Source organism: Piliocolobus tephrosceles, chromosome 15 (genome assembly GCF_002776525.5).
Source record: "Piliocolobus tephrosceles isolate RC106 chromosome 15, ASM277652v3, whole genome shotgun sequence".
Taxonomy (NCBI): domain Eukaryota; kingdom Metazoa; phylum Chordata; class Mammalia; order Primates; family Cercopithecidae; genus Piliocolobus; species Piliocolobus tephrosceles.
This window is the reverse complement of record NC_045448.1, coordinates 55,932,818-55,951,205: the sequence shown is the minus strand read 5'-3', so window position 1 is coordinate 55,951,205 and position 18,388 is coordinate 55,932,818. Positions and strand designations below refer to the sequence as shown.

Here is an 18,388-nt window from a genome sequence, read left to right as displayed (position 1 = left end):
TTTTATAAGCAAATGTAGGCTAACATTGATTCAGAAAAAGCCGCCAATATGCTATAGTAGTGAATATTGCAACCAAAATGAATTTCCTTAATTATAAGCGGGTGAATTTGGGACTAGGAAAACAGCTTGTTTACACATTTAATCACCACCTATAGGTAAGAAGCTCAGAGATTTTCCAGGTGAATGATGCCCCTGATAAATATATCTCTGTCTTGGGGACAGTAAAATGATTCAACAAATGCCATATGTAGTGTTTAGCTCTTGAGGAGACCTATGGCCTAGTTGGAACATAGCCTATGTGCTGTGCCTACTGGAGGGTAGCATGAACAGATTGCTGGTAATAGCTCACTCCACATAGTGTCTGTCAGATATAAAGTGCCAGGTCAAGTAGTGACCACATGCAATGTGGACACCATGATTTTTCCATTTCTCTCAGTTACTAAAAAGCTTTTAAGAGGCTGGGCATGGTGGCTCACACCTGTAATCCCAGCAATTTGGGAGGCCAAGGCAGGCAGATCACCTGAGGTCAGGAGTTCAAGACCAGCCTGGCCAACATGGCGAAACGCTGTCTCTACCAAAAATACAAAAATTAGATGGGCATGATTGCAGGCAGAAGAATCTCTTGAACCCAGGGGGTGGAGGTTGCAGGTGAGCCAAGATCGCACCACTTAACTCTCAGCCTGCGCAAAAAAGCGAAAAATGTCTCAAAAAAAAAAAAAAAAAAAGCTTCAAAGAGGAACAAAGAGAACAAGTTTCAAGAATACTATCAGACAATAGTAAATTGTGGTATGATACTTGACCATTACATTATGATGACTAATTTATAGCAGTGTGGATTTTAAAATGGACAGATAGTATCCTTTGCAATTTTAATTCTTTATGACAGAAACTGTTATAATAATTGATGCACAACAATTTTCTGGCATGAAATTCCATCATTGAATATATTCTGAAGAGGAGTGCCATTATAGCAAAAAAAAAAAAAAAATTACTCTTCTTATATGAAAAATAGTGGCTGTGTGCAAGTAGACAAGACATATAAAGGTGGAACAGTGTGTGATAAAGTCAAAATTCTACTATGGCCTAGCCGATCGCTAAGAATTGCCCTTAGAGTACTGAAAACATACCCTGTTGAGTGTGTGTGAATAGGACCTTGCGACTCGAAGTATGGTGTGGGATCAGCAGAATCAGTATCACCTGGGAGCTTGTTAAAAATGCAAGTTATTTGGCCCCACCCCAGACCTACTGAATCAGAAACTCTGGGAGCTGGGCCAGAAATCTGTGTCCTACAAGCCCTCCAGGTGCTCCCAGTGCATGCTACAGATTGAGAGGCACCATTCTAATTAGTTACAAGCACTCTCCTGATGGCTTGTAGAACTGCCCAAGCAAGGGACTTGAGCATGGAGAAGTACCTGATGTACAGGCTTCTCTTGCGGCAATAAATCAACTTAGTAGACCACCACTGTTGCAATGACTCCTTTCACCCAATGGTCAAACCTAGATGTTAGCTGGGTTAAAACAGCCTCATTTTCTTTATCACTTTTTTTTTTTTTTTTTTTTTTGAGACTGGGTCTCACTTTGTTACCTAGGCTGGAGTGCAATGGCATGATCTCAGCTCACTGCAGCCTCGACTTCCAAGGCTCAAGTGATCCTCCTGCCTCAGTCCCTCAAGTAGCTGGAATTATAGGCACCCACCACCACACCCGGCTAATTGTTGTATTTTTAGTAGAGACAGGGTTTCACTGTGTTGCCCAGGCTGGTCTCAAACTACTGGCCTCAAGCAATCCTCCCACCTCAGCCTCCCAAAGTGCTGGGATTACAGGTTTGAGGCACCGTGCCCAGCTCTTTATTATTTATATATTAAAGACTAAGTTGTAGGAGGGTAGTTTTTGAACCAGTTATCAATTAGCATCAATAAATATTTATTAAGTGTTATATTTTGTTCTAGGAGCAGCAAAATATATACAAAGTGACCTAAAAGATGATTGTTGTTTAGCCTGTGGTTAAGGAGAAAATAAAAACTTGAAAAATTAAATGGCAATATCAGATAATAACACAAGAGCTATTCCTAGGCATTATATGACTAATTATAAAATAAGGGGAAAATTCACTGAAAAGGAAGAGATCCCTGGGTTGAATAGGTCTGTGAAGACATCACTCAAGGTTCCTTCACTGAGCGTATGTTTAGGAAGTAGCTTCTCCAGGAAGGGCCTTGGGCAGGTGCTGGAGAGAATGTGGAATTTGAACTAGGCTTCTGGAAAAGGCAATTCAGCCGGGCGCGGTGGCTCACGCCTGTAATCCTAGCACTTTGGGAGGCCGAGGCGGGCGGATCATGAGGTCAGGAGATCGAGACCATCCTGGCGAACACGGTGAAACCCTGTCTCTACTAAAAAAATACAAAAAAATTAGCCGGGCGTGGTGGTGGGCGCCTGTAGTCCCAGCTTCTAGGGAGGCTGAGGCAGGAGAATGGCATGAACCCGGGAGGCAGCGGAGCTTGCAGTGAGCAGAGATCGTGCCACTGCACTCTAGCCTGGGCGACAGAGTGAGACTCCATCTTAAAAAAAAGAAAAAAAAGAAAAGAAAAGAAAAGGCAATTCAAATGGCAGGAATGTAACAAACCAAAGGTATCATATGAGAGATTTACACAGCAATTCTGATTGCTCTGTCCTTGCATATCTCCAAGGAAACTTGGACCCATGACTGACTGTTGGTCAACCCTAGGTATGTGGCCCTTGGAAGGCTCTTTATGCTAAGGTTGATGATTTTGTTGTATGCACCTAAAGCAATGAACCGTGTCCTACTAGCTTGTCAGAATTGCTTTGCACGGACATCAAGACTGATCATGCATGCCAGGTTTCATTAATAGAGCCCTGAGTTTCAGTTGTCAAGGATGGTCATGTAGCAGAATATACCCATGTGACCAGACCTCCATAAAAGCCTTGGGCCCTGAGACTTGCATTGGGTAGAGAGATTCTGCTAGAAGGAAAGCATGTCTTGTGTGGCTCTGGTTGGAAAAAACTTGAAAGTGTGTATCTGACCTCTCTGGATTTTACCCAATGCCTATCTTCTTTCTGCAATTTTTACTGTCTACTTTTTGCTGTAATAAGTCTTCGCCATGAATATAACCTGATATTGAGCCTTCTGAGTCTTTCTAAAAAAACACCAAACTAGGAGTGGTTATGGCACCCCTGAAATATGGCCTGTGACAAGATGCAAAATACACGTGAATTTTTGGGAAGAAACAATAAATATTAAAATCCAATGGGAAAAGTCAATTCTTGATTGCTGAATCTTGGTAAAGAATGTAAAGGTGTCCATTGTACTATTTATTTTTCTTCTTCTTTTTTATTTTTATTTTATTTATTTATTTATTTTTGAGACAGGGTCTTGCAGTCACCCAGGCTAGAGTGCAGTGGCACAATGATGGCTCACTGCAGCCTCAACCTCCTGGGCTCAAGCAATCCTCCCACCTCAGCCTCCCAAGTGCCTGGGACTATAGGTATTTGCCACCACACCCAGCTAATTTTTGTATTTTTTGTAGAGACAGTCTCCTTATGTTGTCTAGGCTGGTCTCAAACACCTGAGCTCAAGTTATCCTCCCACCTGGGCCTCCTAAAGTGCTGGGATTACAGGTGTGAACAACTGCACCTTGCCTCATTGTACTATTATTTAAAGTTTCCTGTAAGTTTGACATTTTTCAAAACATAAATTTATGGAAAAATGAGTAGTATTGAGCAAATAGTACTCAAGAAATGTTAGCAGTTGAGAAGTCAATTATCGTATGCATGCATGGACATACGTATGTATAGAATCATAGAATTGTATGTTATCTTGAAGAATAATCATTTTACACTTTACCGTTTAGTCAAGCCTGTCCATCTTTTCCTATGTTTGCTTGGATGTGTGTTTTCTATTCTTTTTTTGACCACATACTCCTGCCTCAGGCAGATGGGGGGCCCTGAGTCCCTGGGCTGGAAGTAGGCCTGAGGCTGTGGTGAATGGGGCCAAGAAAATCATTACCAGGTCAGTTTCCTATGGAGTTTCTGGGTCAGTAATGCTGAGACCAATAGTCCAGGGTCAGGATGCCAAATTCAGACAGGGCAATAAATAAATAAAAAGAGAAAGTTCTAAGTCAAAGTTAATCGTTCTGACAAAGAAGGCAATGCAAAGAGAGTTCAAACAGTCAGACAAGCCAGGAGTGATTCCTGAGAAAAAAATGCACACAGTGCCAACTTCCTTTTTAAACTGGTTCCTGCCACAGCTAAAGTTGGGGGCATATGCTAAAGTGAGTGATGCAGCTGGGGAGTGCACAACTGTATTCTCACAGAGTTTTCTCTCAGCCTGAGATTGACTGAATATTCACTTATAGTTTCTCCTTCTTTTTATTATTTGAGATTTTACATTTAATTCTTTTTTATGCACTTTCTGCTTTTTTATTACATTTAATTCTTTAATATCTCTAGTTAGAAAACTGCATTTATATATGGGTAAGATTGGTTTATACTGTGCTAGCTTCCTAGGTTTTATTAATAAGATACGCATAGTGGTCAAGAATGTGAATTCTAGGCTGGGCGCTACGGCTCACGCCTATAATCCCAGCACTTTGGGAGGCCGAGGCAGGTGGATCACCTGAGGTCAGGAGTTCAAGACTAGCCTGGCCAACATGGCAAAACCCCGTCTCTACTAAAAATACAAAAATTAGCTGGGCGTCGTGGTGCGTGCGTGTGATCCCAGCTACTCAGGAGACTGAGGCAGGAGAATCGCTTGAACCCAGGAGGAAGAGGTTGCAGTGAGCCAAGATCACACCACTGCACTCCAGCCTGGGCGACAAAGCAAGACCTTGTCTCAAAAATAAAATTAAATTAAAAATAAATAAATAAAATAAAATAAAATAGGAACAATGCAGAGGAGATTAGCAAGGCCCTTGCACAAGGATGTCATGAAAATTTGCAAAGCAGTCTATATATTTTATCTGAAGTGTTCTCATCATGTACACACACAAAAACATAATTAGGTCAGGTGATGGTTAATTAGCTTGATTGTGGTGATTATTCCACAACGCACACATGTATCAAAATATCAAGTTGTACACCTTAAATATATACAATTGAAGTTTGTCAATTATACCTTATTAAAGCAGCAGCAGAAGAAGCGATGTTACCAAACTGCCCAAAACTGTAGTTGCCACAGCCCCATCTGCCCTTCCTGTTCTCTTTTTCCTACTTTTCTATACTTGGAATCTTTGGCTTATGTGTATTAAATTGGATGTTATGAAAAACAAGAAATATTCAAACTTTCCATGCATTAAGATTTTGTAGTATATAAACTTTGATACAGTTTATATTTTTCAGTAGATGGAACTGTGTAGAATAGCTGGCATCAGAATTTTATGGATTTTTTCCTCAAGCAATACCACTAAAATGGAAACCTGAAGATTTTTATAAGCAAATGTAGGCTAACACTGATTCAGAAAAAGCCACCAATATGCTATAGCAGTGAATATTGCAACCAAAACGAATTTCCTTAATTATAATTGGGTGAATTTGGGACTAGGGAAAGCAGTTTGTTTACACATTTAATCACCACCTATAGGTAAGAAGCTCAGAGATTTTCCAGATGAATGATACCTCTGATTATATCTCATCTTGTGGACAGTAAAATGATTCAACAAATGTCATATGTAGTATTTAGCTCTTGAGGAGACCTATGGCCTATTTGGAACATAGCCTATGTGCTGTGCCTACTGGAGGGTAGCATGAACAGATTGCTGGTAATAGCTCACTCCACATAGTGTCTGTCAGATATAAAGTGCCAGGTCAAGTAGTGACCACATGCAATGTGGACACCATGATTTTTCTACTTCTCTCAGTTACTAAAAAGCTTTTAAGAGGCCAGGCATAGTGACTCACACCTGTAATCCCAGCAATTTGGAAGGCCAAGTCGGGCAGATCACCTGAGGTCAGGAGTTCAAGACCAGCCTGGCCAACATGGCGAAACCCTGTCTTTATTAAAAATACAAAAATTAGCTTGGCGTGGTGGCGCACACCTGTAATCCCAGCTACTAGGGAGGCTGAGGCAGGGAGAATCGTTTGAACCTGGGAGTCGGAGGTTGCAGTGAGCCGAGGTCATGCCCTTGCACTCCAGCCTGGGCAACAGAGGGAGACTCTGTCTCAAAAAACCAAAAACAAAAACATGAATTCTAGAGTCAGACTGCTTGGGTCCAAATATTGGCTCTAGCACCTAATAAATAGCCGCATTAACCTCTTCATGCCTCACATTTTTTTCTATGAAATGCAGATAAAAATATTACCTACCTCCAGGTATTGGAATATCAGTAGCAATGAACATGCTTGATGCCAGATCTTGTTTTATATATGCAATTTTACAAAAGAAAAAAGAGAAAAGGAAATAAATCAGGACAGCCAGGGCATTGGCTCACACCTATAATCCTAGCATTTTGGGAGGTCAAGATGGGAGGATCACTTGAGCTCAGGAGTTCGACACCAGTCTTGGCAACATGGCAAAACCTCATCTCTACTAAAAATACCAGACGATAGCCGGTTATGGTTGCGCACATCTTTTTTTTTTTTTTTTTTTTTTTTTTTTGAGACGGAGTCTTGCTCTGTGGCCCAGGCTGGACTGCAGTGGCCGCATCTCAGCTCACTGCAAGCTCCGCCTCCCGGGTTCACGCCATTCTCCTGCCTCAGCCTCCCGAGTAGCTGGGACTACAGGCGCCCGCCACCTCGCCCGGCTAGTTTTTTGTATTTTTTAGTAGAGACGGGGTTTCACTGTGTTAGCCAGGTTGGTCTCGATCTCCTGACCTCGTGATCCGCCCGTCTCGGCCTCCCAAAGTGCTGGGATTACAGGCTTGAGCCACCGCGCCTGGCCAGTTGCGCACATCTTTAGTCCCAGCTACTTTGGAGGCTGAGGCATAAGAATCGCTTCATCCCGGGAAGTGGAGGTTGTAGTGAGCCCAGATTACGTTACTGAACTCCAGCCTGGGCAGCAGAGCAAGACTCTATCTCAAAAGAGAGAAAAAAAGAAAATAAAAACCAGAACTTTTGGAAGAAATGTCTGGTTCCAGAACTGGAACAGAGAAAAACCAAGATCCGCCTGGAACATGTCATGATGCCAAGAAGTAAATGCTGAAAATATGATGGGGCATGTTGAAAGAACATAGGAGCCAACTTGAAGGAGATCCCAAGACAAATCAGGGACAATTTAAGCAACAAAATAAATAATGATAGTAATAGGTTGTAACTCATGAAATAAAACAAATATCCATATGTCCAGAGTGATAACAAGTTGAATAAATAAATCATTGGGGGAGTGGAGGAAGTTCTTCTTTACAGTAGAATTCCAAGTAATAAATGAAGAAGTGATGGAAACAAAATTACCATTTGCCAGACACTAGAGTAAAAATTGTTTCAGGCGAGAGTCATTCACAAATGCTAAAACTGGTAGGCTAAAAGGAGAAATGGGATTTTTTTATATAGTGTCACAGTATCTCCCCAGAAGATATTTATTAAATGACAAAGGGAAAAATAATGTTACGATAGAGAAGTCTGGCAGACACTACCTTAATCAAGTATCCAAGTTAATATTGCAGCCATGAGGCCAACATATATAACCTGATTTTAATCAAAAAGAAACATCAGACAAACCCAAAGTGAGGGACATTCTACAAAACTATTGGCACACACTTTTCAGAATTGTGAAGGTCAGAAAAGATAAAGAAAGATTAAGAAACTATCCCAGATTAAAGAGTAAGAAGATAAATAAATGCATTGTGTGATCTTTAATAGCATCCTGATCCAGGAAAAGGGGCACATAGGGACAATTGACAAAATTTATATGCCGTTCATAGATGAATTAGTGGCATTTACTAGTGTTATTTTCTTGATTTTGATCATTCTACTCATTTATGTAAGATTAAACATTTGGGGAAGTTGGGTGAAGAGTATACAAGAATTCTTTGTACTATTTTTGCTATTCATTTGTAAGTCTAAAATTATTTCATAATGAAAACTTTAAAAATATATATTAATATATATATTCCTGTTTACAAGTCTTTCCAGACTCTTCTAATATATATATTAGCAATAGACATATTTATATAGAGATAGAGCTTTGTTTTGATTTGTTTTATAGAAATGGAATTGCATTATACATGACTCTTTTGTGTTTCCACTCAACAATTGTATTAGCTCCTTTCTGGGTGTTGGCTTATCTCACAAAGACCTAGCTTGCTTCCTCCTCCTTAAAGAGGCACCAGACAACCATATCTCTACTATATGACATCATTCCTTGGTCACAGATAATCAGACCACGTGTGGACATCTGACCCAAACTGGGACATCAGATTCTTTCTACCAGGAATTTGAAACTGGGACCATAATATTCTTATTCAGACTGAGCTATTCTCTTGAGTGAAAGAAATTTTAAAACTTCAAAGCTGAGATACAGCTGTAACCTGATGTATGAATTGAAAAGAAGAGACAGTTGCAAGGCAGAGAGATGAGACCAGAGAAGCAGGGGCAGGATATGAGAAGGCACTTCCTGGGATCCTAGTTGATAATCATTTTCTTATCTCATGCTCTTTCTGAGGACTTCTGCCGTGGGATTCCACAAGACACATTTGAATCCTTAAAATATATTTCCTTCAAAGCTCATGCCAGCTCTCAAGAGGCAGAGCTCGTATCAGTTATATTTTCAAAACTAATTTGAAGCAGGGTGCGGTGGCTCATGCCTGTAATCCTAGGACTTTGGGAGGTCGAGGTGGGTGGATCACTTGAGGTAAGGAGTTCTAAACCCACCTGGCCAACTTGGTGAAACCTCGTCTCTACTGAAATAAATAAATAAATAAATAAATAAATAAATAAATAAATAAATAAAAGTAGCTGGGCATGGTGGCGGATGCCTGTAATCCCAGCTACTCGGGAGGCTGAGGCTGGAGAATCACTTGAACCTGGGAGGCAGACGTTACGGTGAGCCAAGATTGCAACACTGCACTCCAGCCTGGGTAAGAGAGCGAGACTCCATCAAAGACAACAACAAAAAACCAATTATAAAAAATTGTGATTATTTATGTAAAGAATTGCTGGCCAGGTGCGGTGGCTCACGCCTGTACACAGCACTTTGGGAGGCTGAGGCGGGCAGACCACTTGAGGTCAGGAGCTCAAGAGCAGCCTGGCCAACATGATGAAACTCCATCGCTTCTAAAAATACAAAATTAGCTGGGCGTGATGGCACACATTTGTAATCCCAGCTACTGGGGAGGCTAAGGCAGAAGAATCGCTTGAACCTGGGAGGCAGAATTGCAGTGAACCGAGATCCTGCCATGCCATTACTCTCCAGGCTGGGGAACAAGAGCGAAACTCAGTCTCAAAAAAAAAAAAAAAAGGAATTGCTAACTAGGTACTGATGAACTGAAAGTGCAAAGGAAAACACTTATTGAATAAACAATTTTTCATTGAAAAATTTCTGTAGAAAAATTACATGAATAGTACAAAGGAACACCTGTATACCTTTCAACTGGATTGACCAACTGACTTTCTCCACGTTTGCTTTTTTTGTTTTTTTTTGAGATGGAGTCTCGCTCTCTCACCCAGGCTGGAGTGAAGTGATGCAATCTCGGCTCACTGCAACCTCTGTCACCTGAGTAGCTGGGATTACAGGTGCCCGCCACCACGCCCAGCTAATTTTTGTATTTTTGTAGAGATGAGGTTTCACCAACCAACCAAGGAGGTTTCACCAAACCAGGCTGGTTTTGAACTTCTGACTTCAGGTGATCCACCTGCCTTGACCTCCTAAAGTGCTGGGATTATAGGTGTGAGCCACTCCACCTGGCCTATTTTCTTCTTTTTTAAAACTTTTATTGATGAATCATTCAGAAACATTTAAACATTCACTTTTGAAGATTTCAAAAGTTTCTATGAAAAAAGTCCTTTTGCATTAGAGATGCATACTGGAAGTATTTGTGGCTGAAATGGCATGTCTGAGGTTTGCTTTAAGGTACATCAGCAAGGCCAGGTGCTGTGGCTCACGCCTGTAACATCAACATTTTGGGAGGTCAAGGCAGGATGATCACTTTGAAGCCAGGAGTTCAAGACCAGCTTGGCCAACATGGCAAAACCCCATCTGTACTGAAAATACAAAAATTAGCTGGATGTGGTGGCCCATGCCTGTAATCCCAGCTACTTGGGAGGCTGAAGCACATGAATTGATTAAATCCAAGAGACAGAGGTTGCAGTGAGCAAAGATTGCACTACTGCACTTCAGCCTAGGCAACAGAGTGAGACTCTGTCTTAAAAAAAATAAAAATAAAAATAAAGTACATCAGCAAAAGGAGACAAAAAGTGGGGGAGGGAGGTGTAAATAGATAAAGCAAAATCAGCAAAATAGTAACTGCTGTTAAACCTAAGTCATGGGTTTATTATACTATTTTCTCTACTTTTACGTATGTTTGAAAATTTACAAACTGAAAAGTAAAAAACTATTTCATTTCAAAAAACAGATCAAATTGGAACCATTTGGCATCATATTATATAAAATCCAGCTCTTGGCTGGGCATGGTGGTTCATGCCTGTAATCTCAGTACTTTGGGAGGCTGAGTGGGGAGGATTGCTTGAGCCCAGGAGCTTGAGAGCAGCTTGGGCAACATAGCAAGACCCCATTGCTAAATCAAGAAAAATTTAAAAACAAATTAGCCAGGCATGGTGGTGCATGCCTGTGGTCCAAGTTACTCAGGAGGCTGAGGTGGGAGGCTTGCTTGAGCCCAAGAGGTCAAGGCTACAGTGCGTAGTGATTACACCACTGCATTCCAGCCTGGGCAATGGAAAAAACTTGAAAGAAAGAAAGAAAGAGAGAGAGAAAGAAAGAAGAAAAATCAAGGTTATATTAGCTTCATATGAAGAGTTAGAAAATGTTTTCTCTTTATTCTTTGAAAATATATACTGTATTGTTACAGGATCTTTGGGGTATTGCTTTTCTGGCCAGAAATCTCTGCAGTCGATAACATCTTTGCCCAAGTTATTGCCCTGTGTCCAGGAAGAATGAGGTACACAGACAAGTGAAAGGTGAGCAAGATGAAGAGGAGCTTTAGTGAGTGTTAGAACAGCTCAGAGGAGACCTGTAGTGGCTGACTCCTGTCTGCAGGCAGGTTGTCCTGACAAACATTCAGCCTTTAGCAGAGAGGGTGGCTCCTCTCAGTAGCTGGTCATCCTATCATCTGCAGCTCTTAGTGGAGAGGAGGCCCTGGAGAAGGTAGCTCCTCTCTGCAGCTGGTTTTCCCAGTGTCTGCCCTGCTGTTGTTGAGTCTAGGGGTTTTTATGGTCTTCAGAGGGGCAAAATGCATGCTGATTGGTCCACGGGCAGCCATGGGTGAGCCCAGGAAAAGGTTCCATGAGTTCTGCCTCCAGTACACAGGACTGGGAGCCCAGCCCCCAGCTTTCAGGCCTTCTCCTGCCTAAAGGTGGGGCTTCACCAGGTTCCTGCTCCCTTCTGCCCAGGAGCCTGTCTGCCTCCCTCTGCTGTTCATGTTTCACAGGCTATTCATGCCAAGGGACACCTGCAAGCCAATGCTGAGCTGCCCTCAGCCTCCCCTCAGCTTCCCTCCTGCACTCATGGGTGCCCAAAGTCTGGAGGGGACTGAGGCGGCAGGGGGCTAGCATGTTAGGCTGCCCCAAGCATGTGCCCACCTGGCTGGACTGTGACAGTTCCTGGACTTGGCCCCAAACTTGCTCCACAATTGCAGTGGGTACTGGGAACAGGGAGAGGCCAGGCAATGGGAGCAGGCACTTCGATCCTGTGGGGTGCCTTCCTGGGCCCCCAAGAGCACAGAGATGCCCAGGTCCGAAACCAGGCTTGGGCAGCTGCAGCTGCACCCAGGGAGACCTTGCCTCGCTAACTCAGAAGGGGTGAGGCTCCTGTTTGTCCCTGGCTCCCGCCAGCTCCATGGAGTGTGCAGTCCCAGCCACACCTCCAAGATGGGAGCAGGCACTGACAGCAGGAGAAACCAGGCAATGAGAGCAAGCACTTTTGAGCCTGCAGGGGGAAGGGAGGTCTTCCTGGGCACTCAAGACCACAGAGATGCTGGAATCTGGAGCTGCACCAGAGCAGCTGCAGCGGCACCCAGGGAGGCTGGGCAGCGCCTCCCTCCTGCAGCCATCATGGCAGCAGCCACTCTAGATGGGCTGCTGCTGCCACCAGTATTAGTTTCCTATTGCTGCCATAGCAAATTACCACAAACCTAATAGCTTGAAACAATGCAAATATATTATCTTTCAGTTCTGGGGATCAGAATTCCAAAATAGGCTAGCAGGCTGTATTCCTTCTGGAGGTTCTGAGGGAAAATCTGTTTCCTTGCCTTTTCCAGCTTCTACTTCTAGAAGCTATCTATATTTCAAGGTTCATGATCCCTTTGAAGATCTTCTGTCTTCCAAGTTGACAGTATAACATCTTCAAATTTCTCTCACTCTCTAACTGACAACGTTTATCTCCTTTTATAAGGGCCCTTGTGATTGCACTGAGCCCACCTGGATAATCCAGGATACTCTTTCCATCTCAAGATCTTTAATGTAGTCACATCTGCAAAGTCTTTTTCCCCTTGGAAAGTAACATATTCAGTTTTCAGGGATTGGGAGGTGTATATCTTTGGGGTTCTATTATTCTTTCTACAAAATATATGTAAGCTTGGTATTATTTCTTCCTTAAATGTTTGGAAGAACTTACCAGTGAAACCATGTGGGACCAAGGTTTTATTTGTGGGAAGGTTTATAATAATACATTTAAGTTATTTAATACAAAATAAACTCTTCAGGCTTGGCATGGTGATTTGTGCCTGTAATTCCAGCACTTTGGGAGGCCAAGGCATCAAACTCTTGGCCTCAAGTGATCCTTCTGCCTCAGCCTCCTAAGTAGGTGGGACTGTAGGCACATGTCACCATGGCTGGCTTTGATCACTGATCTTTGATGTTACTATTTTAATTGTTTTGGGGCACCACAAACCACATCCATATAACATGGTGAATTTAGTCAATAAAGGTTGTGTGCGTTCTGACTGTCCCACCAACTAGCTATTCTCCCTTCTCTCTCTCTCCTCCAGCCTTCCTGTGAGACAACAATATTAAAATTAGTCTACTTAATAACCCTACAACAGCCTCTGAGTATTCAACTGAAAGAAAGAGTTGGATGTCTCTCACTTTAAATCAAAAGCCAGGAATGATTAATTTTACAACTAAGATTAATATTAGTTGTCATTTTCTCAAGGCATGTTAAAAGCCAAGATAGGCCAAAAGCTAGCCTCTTGTGCCAAACAGTCAAGTTGTGAATGAAAAGGAAGAGTTCTTTTCTTTTTTCTTTCTTTCTTTCTTTCTTTTTTTTTTTTTTTTTTTTGAGACAGGGTATTGCTCTGTCACCCAGGCTGGAATGCAGTGGCATGATCATGGCTGACTGTAGCCTTGACCTCTGGAGCTCAAGCCATCTTCCTACTTTGGCCTACCCCAAGTAGTTAGGACCACAGACGTGAGCCACCATGCCTGGCTAATTTTTTAATTTTTTGTAGAGGCTGGGCCTCTGCGTGTTGCTCAGGGTGGTCAAAAGCTCCCGGGCTCAAGCAATGTGCCCACCTTGGCCTCCCAAAGTGCTGGGATTATAGGCATGAGCCACTGCACTGTCTAAGAAATGTTCTTGAAAGAAATTAACACGCAAATAAGAAAGTGAGAATGTGAGAAAGTGAGAAAGGCTGTTGCCAATATGGAGAAAGTTTTAGTGGTCTGGATAGATCAAACCAGCCACATCATTCTCTTAATCTAAGGGAAGAGAGTTAGCAAGGCCCTAACTCTCTTCAGTTCTGTGAAGCTGAGACAGGTCAGAATACTGCAGAAGAAAAGGTGGAAGCTAGTGAAGGTTGGTTCATGAAATTTCGTGAAGAAGCTGTCTCCATAACATAAAAGTGCAAGGTGAACAGCAAGTGTTAAAACAGAAGCTGCAGCAAATTATCCAGAAGACCTAGCTAAGATTATTGATCAAGGTGGCTACACTAAACAACAGATTTTTAATGTATATGAAACAGCCTTCTATGAGAGGAAGATGCCTTCTAGGACTTTCATAGCTAGAGAGAAGTCAATGCCTAGCTTCAAAGAACAGACTGATTTTCCTGGAAGAGGCTAATGCAGCTAGTGACTTTAACTTGAAGCCGATGCTCATTTAGCATTCCAAAAGTTTTAAGGCCCTTAAGAATTACGTGAAATTGGTGTGTGCGCCTAATCTCAGCTGGTCCACCCAAGACCCTCTGAGCACGAACCCTAGTCCCCTGGGCAGCCCCTTATCCGCTCCGACAGGATGAAACAATCATGAACCAGGAAAAACTCACAAACTGCAGGCACAAGTGCGCACTGGTGGGAAAGGAACTTCTTGCAGAAAGAAGGTGGTTCATAGAGCAGCCGCAGCGGTTGTTAAAAAACTTCAGTTCTTCTTAAAGAAGTTAGAGGTAAACAGTATCTCCGGTATAGAAGAGTTGAATATGTTTACAAACCAAGGAACAGTGACCACTTTAACCACCCTAAGGTTCAGGCATCTCTGGCAGTGAACACTTTCACTATTCATTACAAGCCATGCTGAGATAAAGCAGCTGACAGAAACGCTACTCAGCATCTTAAACAAGCTTGGTGCAGGCAGTCTGACTAGTTTAAGGAGACTGACTGAAGCTCTTCCCAAACAATCTGTGGATGGAAAAGCACCACTTGCTACTGGAGAGGAGGATGATGATGAAGTTCCAGATATTGTGGAGAATTTTGATGAGGCTTCCAAGAATGAGGCAAACTGAATTGAGTCAAGTTCTGAAGATAAAACTTGAAGTTACTGGGAGCTACTATTTTATATTATGACTGCTTTTCAAGGAATTTTTGTTTATGGATCTGATAAAATCTAGATCTCTAATATTTTTAAGTCCAAGCCCCTTGGACACTGCAGCTCTTTTCAGTTTTTGCTTATACGCAGCAATTCATTCTTTGCAGCTAATTAAGCCAAAGAAGTCTGGGAATCAAGTTTGAAACAAAGGTTAATAAAGTTCTTTGCCTAGTTAAAAAAAAAAAAAGAATTATGCTAAATCTACTCTGCCTGTGCTCTATTAAAGGAGCAGCGAAGCCTGCCTGACAGTACATCTGTTTATAGCATGGTTTACTGAATATTTTAAGCCCACTGTTGAGACCTGCTGCTCAGGAGAAAAAAGATTCCTTTCAAAATAACATTGCTAGGGCCCAGCACAGTGGCTCACGCCTGTAATCCCAGGACTTTGGGAGGCCTAGGCAGGCGGATCACGAAGTTGGGAGTTCGAGACCAGCCTGACCAACATGGTAAAACCCCATCTCTACTAAAAACACAAAAATCATCTGGGCATGGTGGTGCATATGTGGGTAATCCCAGGTACTCGGGAGGCTTAGGCAGGAGAATCACTTGAACTGGGGAGGCAGAGGTTGCAGGGAGCTGAGATTGCACCATTGCACTCCAGCTTGGGCAACAGAGTGAGACTCTGTCTAAAATAAATAAATAAATAAAAATCACACTGCTCACTGACAATGTACCTAGTCACCTAAGAGCCCTGTTGGAGGTATACAAGGAGATTAATGTTTTCATGCCTGCTAACACAACATCCATTCCGCAGCCCACAGATCAAGGAATAATTCAACTTTCATCTTATTATTTGTTTGGAGAAAAACTCTTAAAGTGTTTTTTCCCTCTGTTTTCACACCACAACAATCAACACAGAAGGCTTCTGTGGCTAAATGTGTGGGGATTTTTCCCCACCAACAAGCAGTGAACACCAATCTGACACTACCTGGAGACAGATCCGATCCCACAGGTTGAAGGTTCAGTCCTCAAGACTAATCCCCAAGCTTCAGACACACGTCACAAGTCTGGGCCTGGTGAACTTCTGTCTTCAAGTTGGAGTCCCCACAACCCTTCTTCGGGATCAATTGATTTGCTGGAGTGGCTCACAGAACTCAGGGAAACATTTATTAATACACTTACTGGTTTATTATAAAGGACATTACAAAGGATGCAGATGAAGAGAAGTATACAATGAGGTATAGGTGAAGGAACACGGAGGTTCCATATCTTCTCTAAGTGCACCATACTCTAGGAACCTCCACATATTCAGCTATCTGGAAGTTCTCCAAATCCTGCTCTTTTGGGTTTCAGAGAGGTTTTGTTACATAGGCATGATTAATTAAACCATTGGCCATTGGTGTTCAATTGACCTTTGTCCCCTTACTCCCTCACCAGAGGTTGGGGGATGGGGTTGAGAGTCCCAATCCTCTAATCATTGATCTTTCCAGTGACCACTCCCACCCTAAAGCTATTATTCAACATTAGCTGTACAAAAAGACAGCACTTCGGAGATTCCAAGGATTTTAGGAGTTGTGTGCCAGGAAATGGGGAAAAAACCCCAAATATATATTTCATTATATCACATTAAGAAATACATTTTATAATGCTATAGCTGCCAAAGATAGTGATTTCTCTGATGGTTCTGGAAAAAATACATTGAATACCTTCTGGAAAGGGTTCACCATTCTAGATGCCTTTTAGAATATCCATGATTCATGGGAGAAGGTCAAAATATTAACATTAACAGAAGTTTGGAAGAAGTTTATTCCAACCCTCATGGTTTATTTTGAGGGATTCAAGACTTCAGGGAGGAAGTAACTGTGATGGAAATGGTAAGAGAACTGTAAGTGGAGCCTGAAGAAGTAGTTGATCTGCTGCAATCTCATGATAAAACTTGAACGAATGAGTAGTTACTTCCTATAGATGAACAAAGAAAGTGGTTTCTTGAGATGGAATCGACTCTCAAGTGAAGATGCTATGAACGTTGTTGAAATGACAACAAGGACTTCGGATATTCCATAAAATTAATTAATAAAGCAATGGCAGTGTTTGAGAGGATCAACTTCAATTTTTAAAGAACTTCTACTGTGGGTATAATGCTATCAAGCAGCAGCTCATGTTACAAAGAACTCTTTCGTGAAAGGAAGAGTCAATCAATGTAGCACACTTCATTACTGTCTTATTTGAAGAAATTGCCACAGCCACCCTAACCTTCAATAACTACCATTCTGATTGATTAGGAGCCAGCAACATCGAGACAAGATCCTCCACCAGCAAAATAATTTTGGCTCATTGAAGGCTCAGATGATCATTAGCATTTTTTAGCAAGAGTATTTTTAATGTATGTATATACATCTTTTTTATACATAATGCTACTGCATACTTAATAGACTATAGTATAGTATAAACATAATTTCCTGTGCACTGGGAAACCAAAAAATTCGTATCTCCTGCATTATTGCGATATTCGCTTTATTGCAGTGGTCTAGAACGAAACTACTCCAAGGTGTGCCTATACTTAAAATCATGATGTCTTAATTTGTTTTCTTAAAATATATCTGTATGTGTATCCTAAGCAGATAAATCAAGACATGGTTATTCATATTATTAGAGGCAAGTGAAGTTGAGAGAGAGGTCCCCATACTAGACCATATTTATTTCTCTCTTTGATCTACTGTGGTTGTTACTATTTACACTATCCCCTTGCTACTCAAAGTGTAATTTCAGAGGTATTCCTGTAATTGTAATATAATGCCAGCATATTTTTTTAATGTTACCAAACATAACAAACCTTATTTCAGGAAAATCGAAATACCATCAACAAATGAAATGTGAAATAATGCCCTTGATAGTAATTTATTTTCCCTTCTGCCAATAGAGGGCAACATGAACAAGTTGCTGACTTGATGGTAGTGTTCAAACCTCCTGTCTCAGCAAAGTTAAAACAGACGTATTAAACTTGTGACAAACAAAAGCCGTGCAAGTTGAAACTATAAAATGTTAGGAGGAGGAGGTCCTGTCTGGCTTCTCTACCTAGAGTCTCACCTCTTTCCAATCCCCCTACTATACTGCTGCTAGAAATTTCTTTCTAAAAGAGAAATCTGATATCATTCCCTTGGTTTTTTTTTTTTTTTTTTTTTTTTTTTTTAAAGCTCAGTTGTACTCTATGATCCATAGGATAAAAGGCCAAATTCTTTAGTGTGATATTTGGGTTTGTTCTCAATATGACTTCAACTTTCATTTCTCACCATTATCCACATTTGGAAACTTCTTTAGCCACGCCAAGCTACTCATGGCTCCCCAAACACAATATAATCTTCTATACCTTGATGATGCTTTGCTTTGGTGGTTCTTCCACCTGAAATTCCCTGTACTTCCACTCCCCATTAAACACTTACTTTTCATTCAAGGCCTGGCTCAAAAGTCATCTTTCTGTGGAGACTTTCTTGACTCCCCATTATTGAACCTTGTTTCTCCCACAAATAGCATATATTAC

General features: G+C 41.6%; 2 pseudogenes; both read left to right on the top strand.

The window, feature by feature from the left end:
* Nucleotides 1–4,877: 4,877 nt before the first annotated feature.
* On the top strand, nt 4,878–4,969 carry LOC111553493 (annotated as a pseudogene).
* Nucleotides 4,970–14,351: 9,382 nt separating this feature from the next.
* LOC111553451 lies at nt 14,352–14,827 on the top strand (annotated as a pseudogene).
* The last annotated feature ends 3,561 nt before the right edge of the window (nt 14,828–18,388 follow it).